The 20962-nt window shown below is 43.0% G+C and overlaps 1 protein-coding gene across 4 annotated transcripts in view; it reads left to right on the forward strand.

The window, feature by feature from the left end:
• LOC146785218 (uncharacterized) overlaps positions 1–20962 on the forward strand; it is a 1495909-nt gene that overhangs the window by 199429 nt on the left and 1275518 nt on the right. The window lies entirely within an intron of this gene.

Genomic DNA, 20962 nt, shown 5'->3' on the forward strand with positions numbered 1-20962 from the left:
CTTTGTTACTCAAGGCGTAGTTTGATCAGAGAACAAAGTATCTTCATTCAGAGGAGCAACACTTTTCTGAGTCTGCCAGATATCCTTCAGATAGCTTCTGCCTTCTGGCTGGAGAACAGTTGCTGGGATTCGTTTGTAGTGCCCTGCATGGATCCAGTGGCGTCTGTTGGTGACACGGACAGCAGTTTGGTTTGCCAGCAGCACTTGCTCAATGTTTTTCCAGCGTGGTTCCAGATTCTTTGAGCGCTGAAACTTCTTGAGGAGCACAAAGTCACTGTGTTGGAGACCATGGGCCGGACCCTCTGATTTGTCTGGAATAGCTTCACGCACCTGCTGATGAATCAGAAACAATTTTTCAATCAAGTTTCTAAGATAGTCACTCAAAACAGGGTACTGTATTTCTTTAATCATATTTGGTCTTGGGGGTCCCCATACATTCATAGGCCTACTAAAGACTATCTCGTGGGGAGAAAGTCCAATCTAACTGTGTGGGATGGAATGAACAGATAGCAAAGCGAGTGGCAAAGCATCTGACCATTTAAGGCCCATTGTTGTTTGAATTTTTGTCAATTTGAGTTTCAGGGTGGCATTGTATCTTTCTACCAAACCCGCTGCCTGGGGATAATTAGCAGCATGAAACTTCTGCTTTACCCCTAAACCTTTCATTAGGTACTCTATTATCTGGCCAGTGAAGTGGGGGCCATTATCGATCTATGAAACTCTACAAACCCCAAAATGGGGGAAGAATTCTTTCAACAGAACTTTAGCTGATGGCAAGGCTGTTTTATCTTTGGTGGGATAGGCTTCCACCGGCTTACTAAAGGAACAAACCACAACTAGTACGTATTTTCGGTTGTTACTGCGCTCCAATTGGATGTAGTCCATCTGGCATTCTTCAAAGGGCACATGAGACTGAGAAAATTCACCAGTCGGAGTTGATATTCCCTTCCCAGGATTGTGCTGTAAGCAAATCATACAATTTTTAACCACATGCTCAGCCGTTTTCCGAATGAGTGGACTATCCCAGACTGGATTTAATTGGGAAATGATGTTTTTGGCACTAACATGAGCAGGTCCATGAGCCATAGTCACAAAAGGTAATACATAAGCATAGGGCAATTTCCATTTCAACATGTCTTTTGATCTCCAACATCCCTCATCATCTAATTCTCCTTCCTTTTGCCATTCTGCCCTTTCCTGTTCAGTGGCTGACTGCTGTATGTCCTTAACTTCTGTGTACATATTCTCCCATCTTTCAGCCTGGGATCATAACACATACATTTTACTTGCGAGTGCACTTGCGGTTTCTCATGCAACTTCGTCAACAAAAGCATTTCTTTGACCCACCTTGTCTGTAACTTTCTTGTGGGCACTACATTTGATAATGGCTAAACTCTTTGGCAATGTCAAAGCAGTAAGAAGACTATTTACCAATTCACCATGTTGTATTTTAGAGCCATTGGAGATTAGGAATCCCCGTTCATTCCAGAGCTTGCCAAAGTTGTGTGCCACACCAAATGCATACTGACTGTCTGTATAAATGTTCACTCTTAATCCCTGAGTAAGTTCACAAGCCCTCAAGAGCGCAATGAGTTCAGCTGCTTGGGCAGATTTTTGTAGGATACGGGCTGTTTCTACCACAGTCTGCAGGGTGGTAATGGCATAAGATGCAGAGGTGGTGCCATCAGGCAGTCTTAAACAAGATCTGTCCACCCATAGTTCTCCCTCAGGGTCTAATAAAGGGGTATCCTTTAGATCTATTCTTCCCTTAGTCTGTTCTTCTGTTAGAAAAATGCAATCGTGCAAATCATGCGCCTGTTCAGCTGGCAAAGGTAACAATGTAGCTTGGTTCAATGTCAAACATCTCTGGAGTGTGATATGGGGTGCCAAAAGCGTAAGTTCATATCCTGTGAGTCTAGCACTAGTCAAGTGTTGTGTCTTAGTCTGATTCAGGAGTGCAACCACAGAGTGTGGTACCATGACCATAAGTTTATTACTCAACACTATTCCCTCAGATTGGCGTATAGAAATCGCTGTGGCGGCAACCGCTCTGAGACAACCTGGGAGTCCTCTGGTGACTGGGCCTAATACAGCTGAAAAATAAGCACATGGACGATGCTTATTATCATATGGTTGTGTTAACACTGACAATGCACATCCTTCTCTCTCGTGTACATATAGTATGAAAGGCTTTGCATAATCTGGAGTGCCTAACACTGGAGCAGAACAAAGAGATGCAAGAAGCTGCTGATATGCTTCCTGACATTCAGATGTCCATGGTAGAGGAGAAGGAGTGTCTTTGGTAACAAGAGACAAAAGAGGTTTGATAATAAGGGAGAAATTTGGAATCCACTGTCTACAGTAGGAAGTAATGCCAATATGTGCCCTGACTTCTTTTTGAGTACTTGGAATGGTAATTTTTAAGATAGTTTGAATCCTGTCTTTAGTCAGAGTGCGACCTTCCTTAGACAAGAGGTGACCTAGATAAGTGACCTCAGACTGACAATATTACAGCTTATTCTTAGAGACCGTATGTCCCTTAGCAGCAAGGTGATGCAAGAGAGAGAGAGTGGTGTCTTTGCAATGCTCAACTGTGTCTGCAGCTAGCAGAATGTCATCGACATATTTCACAAGTGTAACTCCTAATGGTAAAAGAAGTTCATCCAACTGTCGCTTAAGTGCCTGACTATAAATGCTAGGACTTTCTGTATAGCCTTGTGGAGCTCTACAAAATCTGAATGAGCGGCCCCGTAATGAGAAACCAAAAATATATCGGCTCTCTTCATGTATAGGAATAGAGAAGAGGGCATTCTTAAGGTCAATGACAGAGAATACAGTAGTTGTAGATGGAATTAATGTCAACAAAGTCATAATATCTGAGACGACAGGATATTGAGGGATAACTATTTTATTGACTTCTCTCAAGTCAATCACAAATCTGTAAATCTTATCCCCTGTTACATCACCCCATTTTAGAATGGCAAGAATGGGACTATTGCATACATTAGAGGAAACTTCCTCAGCAACTCCTGTATGTATCATGTCATCAATGATAGAAATCAATGCACCTTCACCTTCTTTCGATATTTTATATTGCGGGACCCTTGGTAAGGAAGCATCCTCCCGAACCTGTATATGTACTGGGGAAATGTCCATTCTTCCCACATCTGTGTCACCAGTAGCCCAAACACATGCAGGGACACAATCAAGATCCGAACATAACGAAAAATTATATTGTTTAGGCAATGTCTTTTTCCCAAAAATGACACGTACTCCAGATGGGGAACAATGTATAGTAGCATAGAAATATTGCAAAAGATCAAGTCCCATCAGATTATCTGGAGCATGTGGGGGATGTTAAAAGGGGGCTGTAGTGATTAAATTCTCAACCTGCAAAGGGAGTTTTTGGGACACAGGGCTAGGAGTTGGTGTTCAATCAAACCATATCGATGTGATCACTTGGCCAGACAAGGGTGTCCCAGGGACCAGTTTCTGAGATATCGCACTACGTGTTGCCCCTCTATCCACTAAAAACTTTTGTTCCTGTCCAAGTATGGTTGCTGTTACATAGGGCCCTGACTGATCTACAGGTATCTCAACTGGTCCCTCCTTGTCCTACGCTGTCCTAGGCAAAATGTGTTCCCGCAATTTCCTCTGATTCCCAATCCTCTATAGAATATTGATTATTTTGATGATCAAAATAATTTCCTGACCTATTCCTCTCCGGGGCTTGAACCTGCTGTGGTTGCTGTCGGGGAGCTAAAGTCCCTTGATTACTGTTCACCTGTCCCCTTCCTCTTCCACCAGCAGCTAAAACAGGACATTCAGAACGCCAATGTCCCTTTTCCTTGAAATAAGCACATTGATCTAGCCCTAGTGGAGTATGTCTACGCGGTGGCCCTCCTGGAGGTGGTTGTCTATAATTCTGACCATCATTTTGACTACGGCCCTACCTTGAGGTCCATAGGCCTGAACCATCACTACCTTAGTTTTCAATTCTTTTAATTTTCCTTCTTTTCGTTCTTGCTCAGTGGTCACCTGATTCTGATAGTATTGAGCCATATCTAGTATAGCTTTCGGGGTTACTGAAGCCCATGTGCTCTTTGAATTCTTTAAGCGAACAGATATTTCTGGGAGTAAATTCCCTATGAATCGGTCTACAAATAAAAGTGCACCCGTAGGTGTAAATGTATCTTGCCCACTAAAATCATGGAATACTTTCTCAAAGCGAGTAAAGAAATCAGAGACGGCCTCTCCCTGTTTTTGTTTACAAGCAGTAAGGAGTGCCCAGTCTGTTTTCCTAGCTGGATCCATCATTTTTATATAAGTAAGTATGTTACCAGGCAGATCCAATATAAGCTGACTAGGTTTCTGACCAGGTTTTCTATCCCTATCAGCTGCTATTATGGCAGTCCAATCTCCTCCCAAATCAACAGCATGATCCTGTTTCCGGGTAAGTCGCCACTTATCAGGTGGTAAGATCATACCAAAAAACATATCAATATCTGCTAAGGTCATGATACAAGGGATCACTGACGAAATATCGAGAAGAAGAATATCAAATTGCCAAAATATCGAAGGAAAAATATAGAATGCCAAAATATCGAAGCCCTATCTCCAAACAGGTAAGTACAAAAATATAGAATCCAAAATATCGTTGTAAAAAATAAAGTTAGTCACAATATCGAATTATTTTAAATGTCTTAAAATTAATGTAAAATTAATGAAATAAAACATATAATTAACTGAAACATACTTAAAAATACTTAAATAACTTTAAAATTAATAAATAATTAAAGTAAGTAAAAAAAAAAACATATCAACGTAACATTAATTTAAAAAATGCAATATTTTTTGCGTAGGATAGCGGGCGGGTCAAATTTACTATTACCACTCCAGTAAGTGCAATAGTAGGGAAAGCGTTGGATAGCGGGAGGGTAAAATGTACTATTCCCACTCCAGTGAGTTCAACAGTAGGGAAAGCATTGGATAGCGTAGGGGTAAAAATTACTATTCCCACTCCAAAGAGTGCAACAGTAGGGAAAGCGTTGGATAGAGTAGGGCTAAAAATTACTATTCCCACTCCAGAGAGTGCAACAGTAGGGAAAGCGTTGGATAGCGTAGGGGTAAAAATTACTATTCCCACTTCAGAGAGTGCAACAGTAGGGAAAGCGTTGGATAGCGGGAGGGCAAAATTTACTATTCCCACTCCAGTGAGTGCAACAGTAGGGAAAACGTCAGATGGCGTAGGGGTAAAAATTACTATTCCCACTCCAAAGAGTGCAACAGTAGGGAAAGCGTTGGATAGCGTAGGGGTAAAAATTACTATTCCCACTCCAGAGAGTGCAACAGTAGGGAAAGAGTTGGATAGCGTAGGGGTAAAAATTACTATTCCCACTCCATAGAGTGCAACAGTAGGGAAAGCGTTGGATAGCGTAGGGGTAAAAATTACTATTCCCACTCCAATGAGTGCATCTGTAGGGTAAGCGTTGGATAGCGTAGGGGTAAAAATTACTATTCCCACTCCAGAGAGTGCAACAGTAGGGAAAGCGTTGGATAGCGGGAGGGTTAAAATTACTATTCCCACTCCAAAGAGTGCAACAGTAGGGAAAGCGTTGGATAGCGTAGGGGTAAAAATTACTATTCCCACTCCAAAGAGTGCAATAGTAGGGAAAGCGTTGGATAGCGTCGGGGTAAAAATGACTATTCCCACTCCAGAGAGTGCAACAGTAGGGAAAGTGTTGGATAGCGGGAGGGTAAAATTTACTATTCCCACTCCAGTGAGTGCAACTCTAGGGTAAGCGTTGGATACCGTAGGGGTAAAAATTATTATTCCCACTCTAGTGAGTGCAATAGTAGGGAAAGCGTTGGATAGCGTAGGGGTAAAAATTACTATTCCCACTCCAGTGAGTGCAATAGTAGGGAAAATAATAATTTAATATTTTATTAAAAATGAATAAATTATTAATACCAAATAAAAATATTAAAATTAATTACCAATCACACAATATTTAATAATTAATTTATTATAAATACCAATATATATTTTTATTTGTAACCTATTATTAATTAATTAACAACCAAAAATAAATACATATAATTAATACCAATTAATAATTAATTAAGAATAAATTAATTAGCAATATACAAAAATTATTTCAATAATTAATTATTTACAATTAAATTCCCACCATATTCCCCTATAAACCCACAACCCGCTACAAATAATAAATTAATACAATTAACATAATTATCAATTAAACAATTAATACTAATTAATTAATTACCAATTAATACAAATTATTTACCAATTAATAATTAATCAACAACCAATTAATTTTCAATACCAATTAATAATTACCTAATAACAATTAAATTACTTCCCACCCTATTTCCCTATAAACCCACAACCCACTACAGAAGTAAAACGCAAAATTAAATTAAAAATAATTAATAATTCCTAAAAATTATTATTATTATTTAATGTACTATAATTAAATTACTTCCCACCCTAATCCCCTATAAACCCTCAACCCGCTACGGAATTGAATTACACAAAAATTAAATAACATAAAATTCATTACTTTAAAAATATTCAAACATACATTCCAAAATTTATACATACTTTTAACACATATACTAACACTTAAACACTATAAAAAATTTCGATATTTTTAACAACTATATTATGACTGTCGATATTACTTACTTCTATATTATTGAAATCGATATTTTATTTCTTACCTGATTTTCGATATTCTTCACCACTATATTTTGGCAATTCGATATTCTGTCCATTCTATATTAAAAACTCGATATTCTGTCCTGTCGATATTTTTAAATCGATATTATGTCTGTTTACCGATACAAGATTTAATGGCTGCCTGTACATCATCATAAAATCCTCTAGGATTTTCTGTATGTCTGGTAAGGAGGCCTTTAGAGGGAGTACATCCATCCTTTTCCAGGGCGTATATATCCAATTGTACAAAAAATAGTCTCTGGCATTAGCACTCTTTGGGTCATCATCGTCTGCATTCCCAGGAATGAACTGTGGTGCAGCTTCCCTCATAGGTCTTATTCGAGGAGAGGAAGAAAGCTCATTATGGTATCCAATTATCGTTGCTATGGCAGTGTTAATTCTATTTACAGGGAAGGCCCCTATCTGACACTGTCTATTAATTGCTCTAACATCATCTGGGCCATTTTGTCCTGTAGTCATCTCTCATTGAACCATAAGTTGATGAGAAAGTTTATTTATAAGACAAAGAAGCTCGCCCTCAGAAAAATCCCGAATCTGATCTATCATTTCTTCTACTTACTTCCATTTCCAGATCACTTAACCAGTTTAATACCATCAACCTTATCGCATCCTGATGTGATTGAGATACAGTAGAGCGAAGAACTCGAGGGGTCAGGACAGACGCAGAAAGCACAGAATCATTAGTCATTTCAAATGCAGTGGCCTGAGGTGGAGGTGCCGTGGCCTGGTTTGGAGGGGGTAAGGAATGTACCGGTACTGGTTGGAAAATAGGGAGCTGGACAACCGCGGGCAAAGGAGGGGGAGCCGGAGGTGCCGAAGGTACAGGGGGGATAACATTTAGTGGTCCAGGAGGAAGAGGTGTTAAAGGTACATATGGGGGCTGGGGTCGTTCTATCATCAACCCATCAATATCTGAGTCCACATCTTCTTGGTGGATCTGAACTGCTACAGTTGGTCTAACTATATATTCCTTAGATGTTAATAATATATGCTCCCTATCTAAACATTCCTTTTTCTCCTGAACTTCCGTATCCTTCAATTCCTTATACTTTTGATACTCTGTCTTCCTTTCCTGTTTCCTTTGTATCTTCTCTGCTTTGAGCTGCTGTTCCTTCACTTCTTTCCTCCACATACGCAAACTGTCAAACATGGCCGGCCTAACTTTCTTCAAAAACAATTGTTTCTTTAAATACTCGAGTTTGTGAGGGTCCATCGTTCCCTCTAATGGCCATCACAGCTGGGGATTACCTTTTGTATATTTCCACAATGTATTATACATGATGGGACAAATATCATATTTGATGTACATCCCAAAATTCGGCGTACCTTCTGGTAGTGCCGGCTGCCTTTTTTCCAACATGCTCTGCTTATCGCAGCAGCAACAACAAAACGTTCAAAGGGTACTAAACACAGGCATGTTATATAAGATAAAAAAACTTATAAACAGAGAAATAAAAAATATTCTCCCATTGCCTGTAAGAAAATATGTTAGTCAAAACAAATAGCAAGTCTCAAAACAAAGCCTAGGTTTCAAAATTCAAAACAGAGTCTGAACGGATTACCAAATTCCGACCAGATTACCAATCAAATACCAAGTCAAGACAAATACCAAGTCAAGCAAAGATCAAACAGATCCTAACCAAATGAACAAATGAACCGGTTCAATACAGATTTACCTCATGCGTAGTCTTCGACTCCCACCTGTCGATCCTCCCTGATCCAAAGAAAATCACGAACCGAAGGCCCCAGTCAAGGTCAGCAGCCACCAGGAAGGTCATAGTCGGAGAGCTGAAAAATCACCTTGGACCATGAGCAACACGTCTCATCAGTAGGGCGCCCCTCAACAAAGTTTGTCTCACCGACACAATCTCCTCCCCCAGTCCGACTGCAAGCCTTTGATGGGGACCCACATTCGGGCGTCAATTTGTGGAGCAGATTAATTAATAACCTGCTGGTGCAGGGATCACCACTTCGCCACGGGTTCTTATCAAAATGACGAGGACTCGACACTGGAGCGAAGTCAGACCATGGATAGTTTATTCAATCATTCATGAATGGGTTTCCATCCGACAAGTAACATCAAGATACCCAAGGATAAAGCACACTGAACTATGGTTACATGGGTTTATATAGGGAAAATCACAGACTAGGAACGCCCAGAGGTAAATAGAGCTTTTGGGAAGGACACACAAAGGAGACAATCGGTAAGAATCAACAACCTTGGTGCCTCGTGTAACTGTCGCGTCTTGAGGCTGCACAACAAGATAGGCTTATCTGAACAAACTTTATCTAAGGCTTTACTATTGTTTAAAACACACACGAAACCCACAGTGCAGACATCAGCTTTTCTTTTGTGCTGACTTTGCATGTTTACACAGCCTACAATGTCTCAACTTTAGATTGGTGGCCTAATGTTTATGCAGATGTGGTGTCAAGGATAGAGTCAGGCTGAAAACAGGTCAAAGGTGAACATGGATGAAGCACAGCTGAATTAGAAAACGAGAGATTCAGATTTTAAGGTTTCGAATTGGCCCTAGAGCCTTTAGCGACATGGGTCCGCCAGAACCCCGTCATAAGAGGCCTTAAATGGACGTCAGGCTGGGAAGACCGCATCTCACTCTATGCGGGCGACATCTTGATTTATTTGGCCTCTCCGGCGGCATCCCTCAATGTGGTCCTTGACATATTCCACGTGTTTGGTAGGTTCGCAGGGTATACTGGTCTAAGTCAGTGCTCTATGCCCTTCTCTCCCTCGGAGTTGCCAATTGGCAGAGGCAGCCGATGGCTTTAAATATTTGGGGATCTGGGTCTCTAAAGATCTATCTAGATTCTACAATTATAATCTCCTTCTGCCTCTAGTGCATCTTAAATCGGACGTCCAACACTGGAAATCGCTTCCGTTGACCCTTTTGGGGCGCGCGGCCCTATTCAAGATGATGTTCCTTCCCAGACTCTTATATGCACTACAGAACACCCCACTCCCTGTCCCCACCTCGTATTTCATGGAACACGACTGTATCGTTCAGGACTTACTATGGGAGGGTAAACCACCTTGTATTGCAGCACACAAACTCACACTAGAATGGTTTAACGGGGGCATCGGGCTTCCAGATCTTAAGAGGTACTATTGGTCATCACAACTAGCAGCAATTACCAATGCATGTACAAACCGCAGGGGGGCGGCTTTGAGGGTGCTTTAGACATACGGTCTTTGAAGCCTGCTCTGACAGGCCCGACCGGACACGCAGTGCACGTGTGGAGGGTGGCTACCAGGAGTCTGGGCTAGGAAGGAAAACTCACACGGGCCACACCACTCTGGCACTGCGAACAATTAGGTAGGCTGATCCGCTCGAAGGGCTTTGATAGGTGGGACCTCATCGGTATCTCCAAGGTGGGTGATCTATGGAAGTCGGTGCGGTGGTCCCTATTTCCCGGTTGCAGCAAGAATACGAGCTAGCCCATTCTGAATATTTCAGATATCTCCAAATTAGGCATGCCTTGCTCACTGTGCCTCCCAGGGGTAGTGATATCCCTGAATCCTCGCCACTCGAAGACAGGATCTTAGATGGTGACCTACGGGAGAAAGCCATATCACTCATTTACAAAACGCTCATTAATAATATGGCGGATCCCCTGACCCGCTTGAGAGCCAAGTGGGACCATGATGTGGCGGGTTTAGATGATGAGGAATGGCAGGCGGCAGTGGCTTCCCCCAGGGAGGTGGCCATCTCCTCTTGGCTCTGCCTGGTGCAATTAAAGCTTCTCCACTGATCCTACTTGTCAGGGCCCCTGATGGTCAGTATGGGTTACACTCTGGATGGTGGCTGTGTGCGGCAATGCGCACTGGAGGGAACTTTAATTTATACTCTCTAGGAGTGTGCATTGATCCAGAGTTATTGGAAGGGGGTTGTGCGCCAGATGGAGGAAGCGTTGGAGCAACAGATCCACTACAATATTAAGTTGGCTTTTTGGAACATATGGGACCCCACTGACTTGAACTCCAGGAAACGACTGTGCATCACCTTGGGCTGATGGTTGCTAAAAGGAACATTGCTCGGTTGTGGAGGGCTCAGAGACCGCTGAATACAGCAGACTGGGGCAAATATATGGATTGGTGCATGGTTACGGAGAAATCCATTTATGAAGCCAGGGGGTGCCCGAACAAATGGACACTAATATGGGGGCAGTGGAATGTCCACAGGGAAGAGATTTGTGAACCTGCGAGATCCAGAGAGGATATTACCAGTGGGACCTAGTTCTGTACAAGTAAAACTGTCATTTTATTTTGCGATATGTATGTTTCAAGGAACCACTCTGTGTGTAACTTATATTGCCAGCTCGCTAGCACTTGTATTACCGATGTGCCATGCCTTATTTTCAATAAAAAAGAGTTATAAAAAAAGACTCACTTGGCGCAACTTCTTAACCATACCAAAGCTACCTTGCGCTGCCTCAGTTTCCCGGCATTCCATCTTTTAGCGCCCATACACTGGAATGATCTACCCATTGAGATTTATGACTCCCAATCTCTTAAAGAGCATAAAATAGTATTAAAGTGTAGAGTGCCAGCCTAGATATATATATGTCTTAGTATTCCCCAGTCATAGATATTTTCTGGTTTAATCAACCCAAACCTAAGCCCGCTTTCCACTCAATCCCTTTAATTTACAGCACAGCCAAATGATCCGACCGGAACTGGGCTAACCGGGGTTAATTCTTCCCTGCGTGCCATCACTGCCCTGGTTTATATAGCTCTTCATCGGTACAAAAGGGGGTGGTGATGGACGGAGCATCAGAACCAATCAAACACTCACACCCAGTCAACAGATCTGGGTTTGATCCATCCCTGTTCTTTAGCCCACTCTGCCACCCCAGTTCAGACATGGCCATATGCAAATCAGTCTGACCCTGTGCCTCATGGGAACAGTCCAGCCCGAACTGCCAAGCCATGCCTTCCCTGGACCGGAAACCAGCTTCCTAGGGCCGGTTTCTGGCATTTCAGCCGTCTTCAGCCAGGCTTGCTTGAATCCAGTGGCAAAGTGAGCAAGGGACTCGCGTCTGAGCATACCCTGCCAACTTATGGCGAACAAAGCGGTACAAAAGGGGGTGGTGATGGACGGAGCATCAGAACCAATCAAACACTCACACCCAGTCAACAGATCTGGGTTTGATCCATCACCGTTCTTTAGCCCACTCTGCCACCCCAGTTCAGAAATGTTCATATGCAAATCAGTCTGACCCTGTGCCTCATGGGAACAGTCCAGCCTGAACTGCCAAGCCATGCCTTCCCTGGACCGGAAACAAGAATGCTAGGACCGGTTTCTGGCATTTCAGCCGTCTTCAGCCAGGCTTGCTTAAATCCAGTGGCAAAGTGAGCAAGGGACTCACTTCTGAGCATACCCTGCCAACTTATGGCGAACAAAGCGGTACAAAAGGGAGTGGTGATGGACGGAGCATCAGAACAAATCAAACACTCACACCCAGTCAACAGATCTGGGTTTGATCCATCACCGTTCTTTAGCCCACTCTGCCACCCCAGTTCAGACATGGCCATATGCAAATCATTCTGACCCTGTGCCTCATGGGAACAGTCCAGCCCGAACTGCCAAGCCATGCCTTCCCTGCATTCTGTCCATCAATTGTTGTTTTTGCATTTGTCACCCCGAGTGGGAAGGGTATGCCCAGACATGGGTCCCGTGCTCTCCATGCCACTGGAATCAAGCTATCCTGGATGAAGAGGGGTGAAACCCCAAAACCGGTCCTAGGATGCTTGTTTCCAGTCCAGGGAGGACCTGGCTTGGCAGTTCGGGCTGGACTGTACCCATGAGGCACAGGGTCAAGACTGATTTGGATATGGCTGGGTTCAAACTGGAACAGCATGGTGAGCAATAAAACTATGGATTTAGGCCCAGATCTCTGTACTGGGGTGAATGTATGACATTGTTCTGGATTCTGTCCATCAATTGTTGTTTTTGCATTTGTCACCCCGAGTGGGAAGGGTATGCCCAGACGTGGGTACCGTGCTCTCCATGCCACTGGAATCAAGCTGTCCTGGCTGAAGAGGGGTGAAACCCCGAAACCGGTCCTAGGATGCTTGTTTCCAGTCCAGGGAGGACCTGGCTTGACAGTTCGGGCTGGACTGTACCCATGAGGCACAGGGTCAAGACTGATTTGCATATGGCTGGGTTCAAACTGGAACGACATTGTGAGCAAAAAAACAATGGATTTAGGCCCAGATCTCTGTACTGGGGTGAATGTATGACATTGTTCTGCATTCTGTCCATCAATCGTTGTTTTTGCAATTATATAGCTCTTCATACCTGACTGCTGTTTCTTAACAGTGTGAACATTGTGTGCTTCTACTACAAGGTACATTTATATTTGGGGATGCAAGCGTACAGACTTTAAAAGTCAGGTTCGAGCTCCAGTGCTGGCCCATTAAAGTTACACTTTCAATACAGCTATTTGACAACATCACCGGAAACAAGCATCCTTGGACCTGTTTCGGATTAACACCCATCATTAGCCATGCTAGCTTGAATCCAGTGGCAAAGTGAGCAAGGGACCCACATCACGATGCTCCGTCCATCATCTCCTTGTGATTGTTTTGTTCACCCTAAGATGGCTAGGTATGCCCAGACAGGGGTCTCTTGCTCACTTTGCCACCGGATTCAAGCTAGCCTGGCTGATGAGGGGTGTTAGCCCAAAACCGGTCTCAGAATGCTTGTTTCCGGTAAAGGGAAGACCTGGCTTGGCAGTTCGGGCTGGACTGTTCCTATGAGGCACAGGTTTAAGACTGATTTGAATATGGCTGGGTCTGAACAAGGGTGGCGAAGTGAGCTAAAGAACTATGATGGATTCAACCCAGATCTGTGACTGGAGGTGAGTGTCTGATAAGTTTCAGCACTTGGTCCATCATTTCTTTGTGTTTGCTTTGTTCGCCCTAGGTTGGCACGGTGTGCCCGGACGTGGGTCCCTTGCTTGCTTTGCTACTGGATTCAAACTAGCCTAGCCGATGAGAGATGTTGCTCCGAAGCCGGTCTTGGGATGCTTGTTTCCAGTCCAGGGAAGACCTAGCTTGGCAGTTCTGGCTGCACTGTTCCCATGAGGCACAGGTTCAAGACTGATTTGCATATGGCTGGGTCTGACCTGGGGTGGCAAAGTGAGCTAAAGAACGATGATGGATTCAACCCAGATCTTTGACTGAGGGTGAGTGTCTGAAAGGTTTCAGCACTCCGTCCATCATCTCTTTGTTTTTGCAGGAATTTTATGAGACAAGCAATTACTTGATAATAAGCTTCTTTCAAGAGAAATTTAACACCCGCCAATATTGACCGTGTTCTTTGTTTAATTAATAGGGGGCGTGACATTCTTCTGCCCTCATCTAATAAAAGGGGGCAGGTGAGCTAGTGATTACTGGAGCAGGTCACATAGGCGCCACAAGTTGATGTCGGGTTTGAGTATCCAGGGAGGTAAAAGATCCAGTGATGAGTAACAAACTGTCTGCAGTTTGCAGAACTTCGTTTTGTAGTACACTGAAAATGAATTAACTCTCAATGCTCATGAATTGACGGTCGGTTGTAAAGGATTTCACATGGACCGCTTTATGTAGGGCTACTTTAAACTGCTAATGTGGCAGATTTAAGTTCCAAAAAGTTGTTGCACCTTTCAAATGATTTCCAAAGCATCTATCAGAGCTTTTGACCAGACAGACGAACACCGAAGATTTGAGGTTCACATTTTGAAAATATTCACGTAGTTTGGTTCGCTGTTTTTCCGTAGAATAATGTGAAATGCTCTGTTTCTTGTTTTACTGTGTTTTGTTTTCGGGCTTTCACATTACATCACTCGGGTGAATGATTTTTAGGTCTCGCCTAGGCAGCGCGCATGCGCTGTCTCTCCGAGACATCAAGTAATCTCTATCAGGGGTGAAACGCCACCTTTTGCCGGGGAATTAATCCTGCCGCTTGCCATTTGTAAACACTGGCATTTCTTTTCTTACAGGGCTTTTTATTGGCTAAATTAAAACACGAGATAGAAGGTAAGGGCACTCAGAACCTGCACCAGTAAGTATATGTCATTTAGAGTATGGGCAAGAATGGTAGTGCAAAGAGCTGAGAACTTGACCTTCCTAGTTCCCACAATTTTGGATAACCAAAAACACAAGATACAGAATAGCTCAGCACATACCCAAATGTAAGATTAGTTACAAACAATATGATACAATATTTGAATAGACAGATAGCAAGTACAAACTAATCTCCCAAATAAATGACTTGAGACTTCCAATTCTTGTAAAAAAATATATATTCTTCTTTTATTCTGGTAATTCTTCATTATTCTTCATTAAAAACACAATACATGTTCATAGCCGACGCAGCGCGTTTCGTCCTCACGGGACTTCTTCAAGGCCGTTTGTGTTTTTTATTCTTCTAAGGGGTATCTAAGACAATCTTTGACCCAGGACATCGGGCCGCACACGTCTTTTTTCTTGTTCGAATTAGGGGCTATTATAACCCTTAGAAGAATGAATATTTAACCAGCTACAACAACAAATAACAGTGTTGTTTTGTACTATGAGAATTAAATTTGTGATAAAAGAAAAGATACTTTTCTCATTGGACACATCAGGAACTGATTTCGTATATTATCATCGTGATCTGATAAAAAACACAAACAGCCTTGAAGAAATCCCGTGGGGACGAAACGCGCCGCGTCGGCTATGAACATGTATTGTGTTTTTAATGAAGTCTAATGAAGAATTACCAGAATAAAAGAAGAATATATATTTTTTTACAAGCATTGGAAATCTCAAGTCATTAATTTGGGAGATTAGTTTGTACTTGCTATCTGTCTATTCAAATATTGTATCATAATGTTTGTAACTAATCTTACATTTGGGTATGTGCTGAGCTTTTCTGTAACTTATTATTGGCTGTAGAGGTGATGCGTCACTTCCGTTTATTCCGGAAGCAGCACCGCCTAACTACAGTTTTCATCCGCTTTCATGACCAGTTTCGTTTCTGCAGGGCCGTATCTTTTCATTTATGGACTACTTTTTTTCACAACGCGGCACGGCGGTAATGGCGCCTGTGCATCTTCACAACGCAGCAGGACGGTAATGGCGCCTGTGCATCTTTAAAAATGTGTGACTTCCAATGGCGCCCGTGTGCTTTATTTTTTTAAATGCGTGTTACATTAACAAAATATATATATTTATTTTTGCAGCACGGGACTCTTTAAGAATAGCGTTTGCGCACCTTGCTTTTGTGCTGCTCAGAGAGCGTCTTGGCAGGCACGAATCGTGTGGGAACTGCTGTGTCCACAGAACCGGAGCAGCGCTATACTGACAGCCCCACCCCCGCCCTGTCGAGACTGCCTCATGTTGCTACAGCGTTGGCCAGCCTGGCCATGCCCATCGCTGGCACACACTGACACCGGCCCTGTCAGCATCTCGCGTCACATCTGCTCGGCCATTCATAGCTAGCACTGAATGAGCCCGCTCTCTTTCTCCCGAGCTCTCCTGCAGTAAATTCCCCTCAGTGCACACTGCTGCATGCCCTGCTCTCCAGACACCACCCTCTCTGCCACTCACGCTGCTCGCTCCATCATCATCACAATGTGCTCCATCATCGTAGCATTGTCTCTACTTCCTTCTCTCTCACTCGCTCCTCTCCTTTAGCATCGTTAAGACCTTTTCCCTCCCCTCACCTCATCCACTATATCTGCTTTTGTCCTCTCCAATGGCCTACTCCTTTCCGCGCCATGTCCTGTACTTTCTCCTGTGCTTTGTCCCGATTCTACCTCTCATTCATTTCTGCCCCAGTCTACTTACGCTTCCTTGCCCTCTTCTGTCCAGGGCTTTCTCACCTGTACCCAACCCCACCTTCCCCTGTCCCCAGCTCTCTTCCAAACCTGTCCGCAGCCCCATCCTCTGTCAACATAGTTTTCCCTTCAAGCTCCTGCCCCCTATTTCCCATCCCTCAGCACTCTTTCTATCTCACTTTCCTCTAATTACACTGGGTCTACTCGTGCCCCCATTCTCACAGCCCGGGTTTCCACCCTGCTCCCCCATACAAACATACCTCTGCACCTCTTTACCTCGTCACCTTTATCCCATTCCTGATTGCAACAAAGCTGTGCCTTTTTCTGAATGATCACTGGCACGTGGCCATCTTCAGTGAATCTGGAACAGCGCCACGAGTTCTTGTCCGTGTCAACTGGGCGCTTTCTGCTTCCAGTGACATAAAATGTCTATAGCACAGTGTCCTTACTGCTTATATTTTGCTGCCTCCCTGCCTGCCCTGCCCAATAATGAATTTTGCTGGAAAGCAGCTTACAACTCCCGTCCAGACTGCTCTCTTCTCTGCTCTACCAGGAGGGCCAGCCCATGGCACAGACAGCTCACCTCTCGTGTGTAATGGCGCCTATTTAAGTAGGTACGGGTGTGATCCACTGATAACGATAATTTACACTTAGCGAATGCAAGGATTCAAACATAATATAAACAAACATGCAACAGGTCTCGCATTTACGCGAGTTTGAGATATTGGCATTGCAGATTACAATGCCTTTTATTTATTTGTTTCAAGAACCAACACATTAATAAAAGGCATTGTAATCTACAATGCCAATAGCTCAAACTTGCGTACATGCGAGACTTATTGCATTGCAAATGCTTATTTGATAGGTTAGCATGCCAGGGCGTGCGAGAGTGGGTTAAGAAACTCTCATTTGAAACTTTTCTTTATGACTTTTTATTGTTTTACAAAGCCACATAGTGATTTTACAACTGCGATTTAAGTATTAGTTTGTCATGGTTTGCACTTTTTTTAGTCCTTATTTTATGTCGGTTCATTTTTATTTAATACAACGCTACAAATCCACATAAATCATTTAGAAATAAAAACATTGTCAAATTTAATCACTATGTGCCTTTTTATCCGCAATTGTATGCTTGCCGTGTCGTTGCTGGTCCACACAGAAATGCAGTGTGCTGGGTTTCTTGCTAAGACAACAATCATGTCAGTGCGGGTTAGAAATACCATGTATTGCTTTTGGGACGAAAACTCCCCTGTGCACTACCGCTTTTTAAAGTGTGTTCATGTAACACATTAGAATAACCTTCTGACAAACATAACAAGGGGTTAATCGTTATTATATGATAGAACCACCCCTGTCTGTTTATTTTTTTGTACCAAAGAGCTCACCACCCTCTGGGATTTATAGTTTCACATTTAATATCGAAAAACGGTCTATTAAAAAAATAATTACAATTTACGAATTGTTAATGGTAGACTCAAAACTTGCTGAAATTGTCAAATGTGTATCAAGATCAATTTTGAACGGCACACGCGATGCGTTTAAGCTGCCCAGAATGCTGTTCACATATTATACTGCATTGACATGTTTTTTTTTAAAAAACATTTTTATTGTTTTTGACATGAAATAGTACTGATTACTGGAATTCGAAATTGAAATAATGCACAAAATACAGAGTTGTGTCGATCACGGATGTATGTCGTTACAACGCACACTTTTACAACGCATGCACTTACAACGCATTTTTTACAACGCAAAATCCATTACAACGCACTACACTTACAACGCATGACACTACAACGCATTTTTAAAAACTACCTTTACAACGCATACCATTACAACGCATAATATTAAATTGCATTTAAGGTAAGTATTAGATAGTATAGGGGTAAAAATTACTTTTCTAACTCCAGGGGGTGCAACAGTCGGGTAAGTGTTGGATAGTATAGGGGTAAAAATTACTATTCTAACTCCAGGGGGTGCAACAGTAGGGTAAGTGTTGGATAGTATAGGGGTAAAAATTACTATTCTAACTCCAGGGGGTGCAACAGTAGGGTAAGTGTTGGATAGTATAGGGGTACAAATTACTATCCTAACTCCAGGGGGTGCAACAGTAGGGTAAGTGTTGGATAGTATAGGGGTAAAAATTACTATCCTAACTCCAGGGGGTGCAACAGTAGGGTAAGTGTTGGATAGTATAGGGGTAAAAATTGCTATTCTAACTCCAGGGGGTGCAACAGTAGGGTAAGTGTTGGATAGTATAGGGGTAAAAATTACTATTCTAACTCCAGGGGGTGCAACAGTAGGGTAAGTGTTGGATAGTATAGGGGTAAAAATTACTATTCTAACTCCAGGGGGTGCAACAGTAGGGTAAGTGTTGGATAGTATAGGGGTAAAAATTACTATTCTAACTCCAGGGGGTGCAACAGTAGGGTAAGTGTTGGATAGTGTAGTGTAATATTATGCGTTGTAATGGTAGGCGTTGTAATGGAATGCGTTGTAAAGGTAGTTTTTAAAAATGCGTTGTAGTGTCATGCGTTGTAAGTGTAGTGCGTTGTAATGGATTTTGCGTTGTAAAAAATGCGTTGTAAGTGTAGTGCGTTGTAAAAGTTGCGTTGTAAAGGTTGTTCCCTTTCGATCACCTATACAACCCCATTCTAAGTTTGCATTGTTCATATCTCACACATGCCCCCCTTTCTATACACTCAGTAGTGACAGGTCTCCCAAGAATAACCTCGATCATGTCTATTATTCGCTCAGGTCCGGGTCCAACTCTTCAGGTGGTGGAATACAAATATACTTCCTCTAAAAACATTCCACTTCCCCCATACTCAAGTCCATTTCTTGGGGCACCCTCTGTGGATGAAAACCCCTTTTTCAGCCACCATTGCACTATCCATGTCGCTATACCTCTGCCGCTGTGTGGGGATGACCTGCGCTTTCCAGAGTTGAGCTATGTTGCGTTTAGCTAGCATCATACCCAAAGTCGCCCAGTCTCAAGCCACGTGGTTAACATCTGTCGGTTCACAAATGTTGACAAGACATCTTTTGGGGTCTGGGGGGACAGTGGGTCCACAAACCTGTGTGATTGTATCCAAACTACCCTCCCAGTAGCACATAATTTTAGGACAGTCCCACAAGGTATGATAGAAAGTACCCGGTGTCTCACAGACTCTCAGACACAGCGGATTGTCGGTTCTACCGATCTTGTCTAGTGTCGTCCTCGTGTAATATGTTCGGTGTAGTATTTTAGTTGTACTAGTTGCAATTTAGAGGGTATTGCCACTTCTCGTGGGGACACTAGCACCTCCTGCCAGTCTGTGTTGTCCAGCCCCCCCAGCTCAGTCTGCCATTTCTCATGAAGGGCGGCCGTGGGATCCCGCTGGTTATTTACAATTTTACAATACATCAGGGAGATGGCTCTTTTGGTCATGTAGTCCGTCAACAGTCTGTCCTCAAGTGGCGAGGACTTGGGGAGATCAGTGACTGGTGGAATAACTTTCAGGAGCGCATGTTCAATCTATAGATATCGATAGTGTTCCGACTATGCCATCTCATATGTCTCTTGAAGTTGGGAAAATGAGATAACCCCTCCTTTTCGCCAGAGGTCCCCTATCTTTGATATACCTATGAGGTCCCATTGGGCAAAACCTTTGCTATTTCTGAGCCTACCTAGTCGTCGTAGTCGTCGGATGTTCCGGAGTGGTGTGTGTTGCGTTAAAACCTCTTCCTAATCCAGCACTCGGAGCTCAGTGAACCAAGTGTGTACCGTATGTGCAGTCGGCCCCATTATTGTGCTTTTACGGGATTTATTGTATAGGGCACCCAGAACGCCTCCAGCACCAAGAGTATGTCCATCCATGTGAAGGCCTGGTTCATCTTGCGAGGCATGTAACCACTGGTTCACGACAATGATCTGTGAGGCCCAATAGTATGTTTTGATATTGGGTAGGGCAATCCTGCCACCATACCAGCCCCTTACCAATTTCTGCATGGCTATTCGAGCTGGCTCTCGTCCCAGAGGAGGTGGCTTACAGTTGTGCATTGACATGGTTGGAAGAGGATTTCGTAGGAAGTAGTTTATGGCTCTGCTGTGAAGGCACACATTGCTGCAATTATCAGAAAGGGAAAATGCCATCATTTATTCTTAGGTTTGGCTTTTGGGCTTTGCCAATGCTTGTTTAACTTCTACTACAATGCATCTCGGTGTGTGTAATCTTCATTGCGTTTCTCACCCAAGTCATTCATGAAAACATTTTACGATTAATAATTGAGGCAACAAGATGTTTGTTTTTAGATTAAAAAAAATATATGTAACACTGCTTCATGAGCTGGCAATGCAAATAGACTACAACGTGACATCAGTTAAGCTGGAGA

The sequence above is a fragment of the Triturus cristatus genome, chromosome 11 (genome assembly GCF_964204655.1).
Source record: "Triturus cristatus chromosome 11, aTriCri1.1, whole genome shotgun sequence".
Taxonomy (NCBI): domain Eukaryota; kingdom Metazoa; phylum Chordata; class Amphibia; order Caudata; family Salamandridae; genus Triturus; species Triturus cristatus.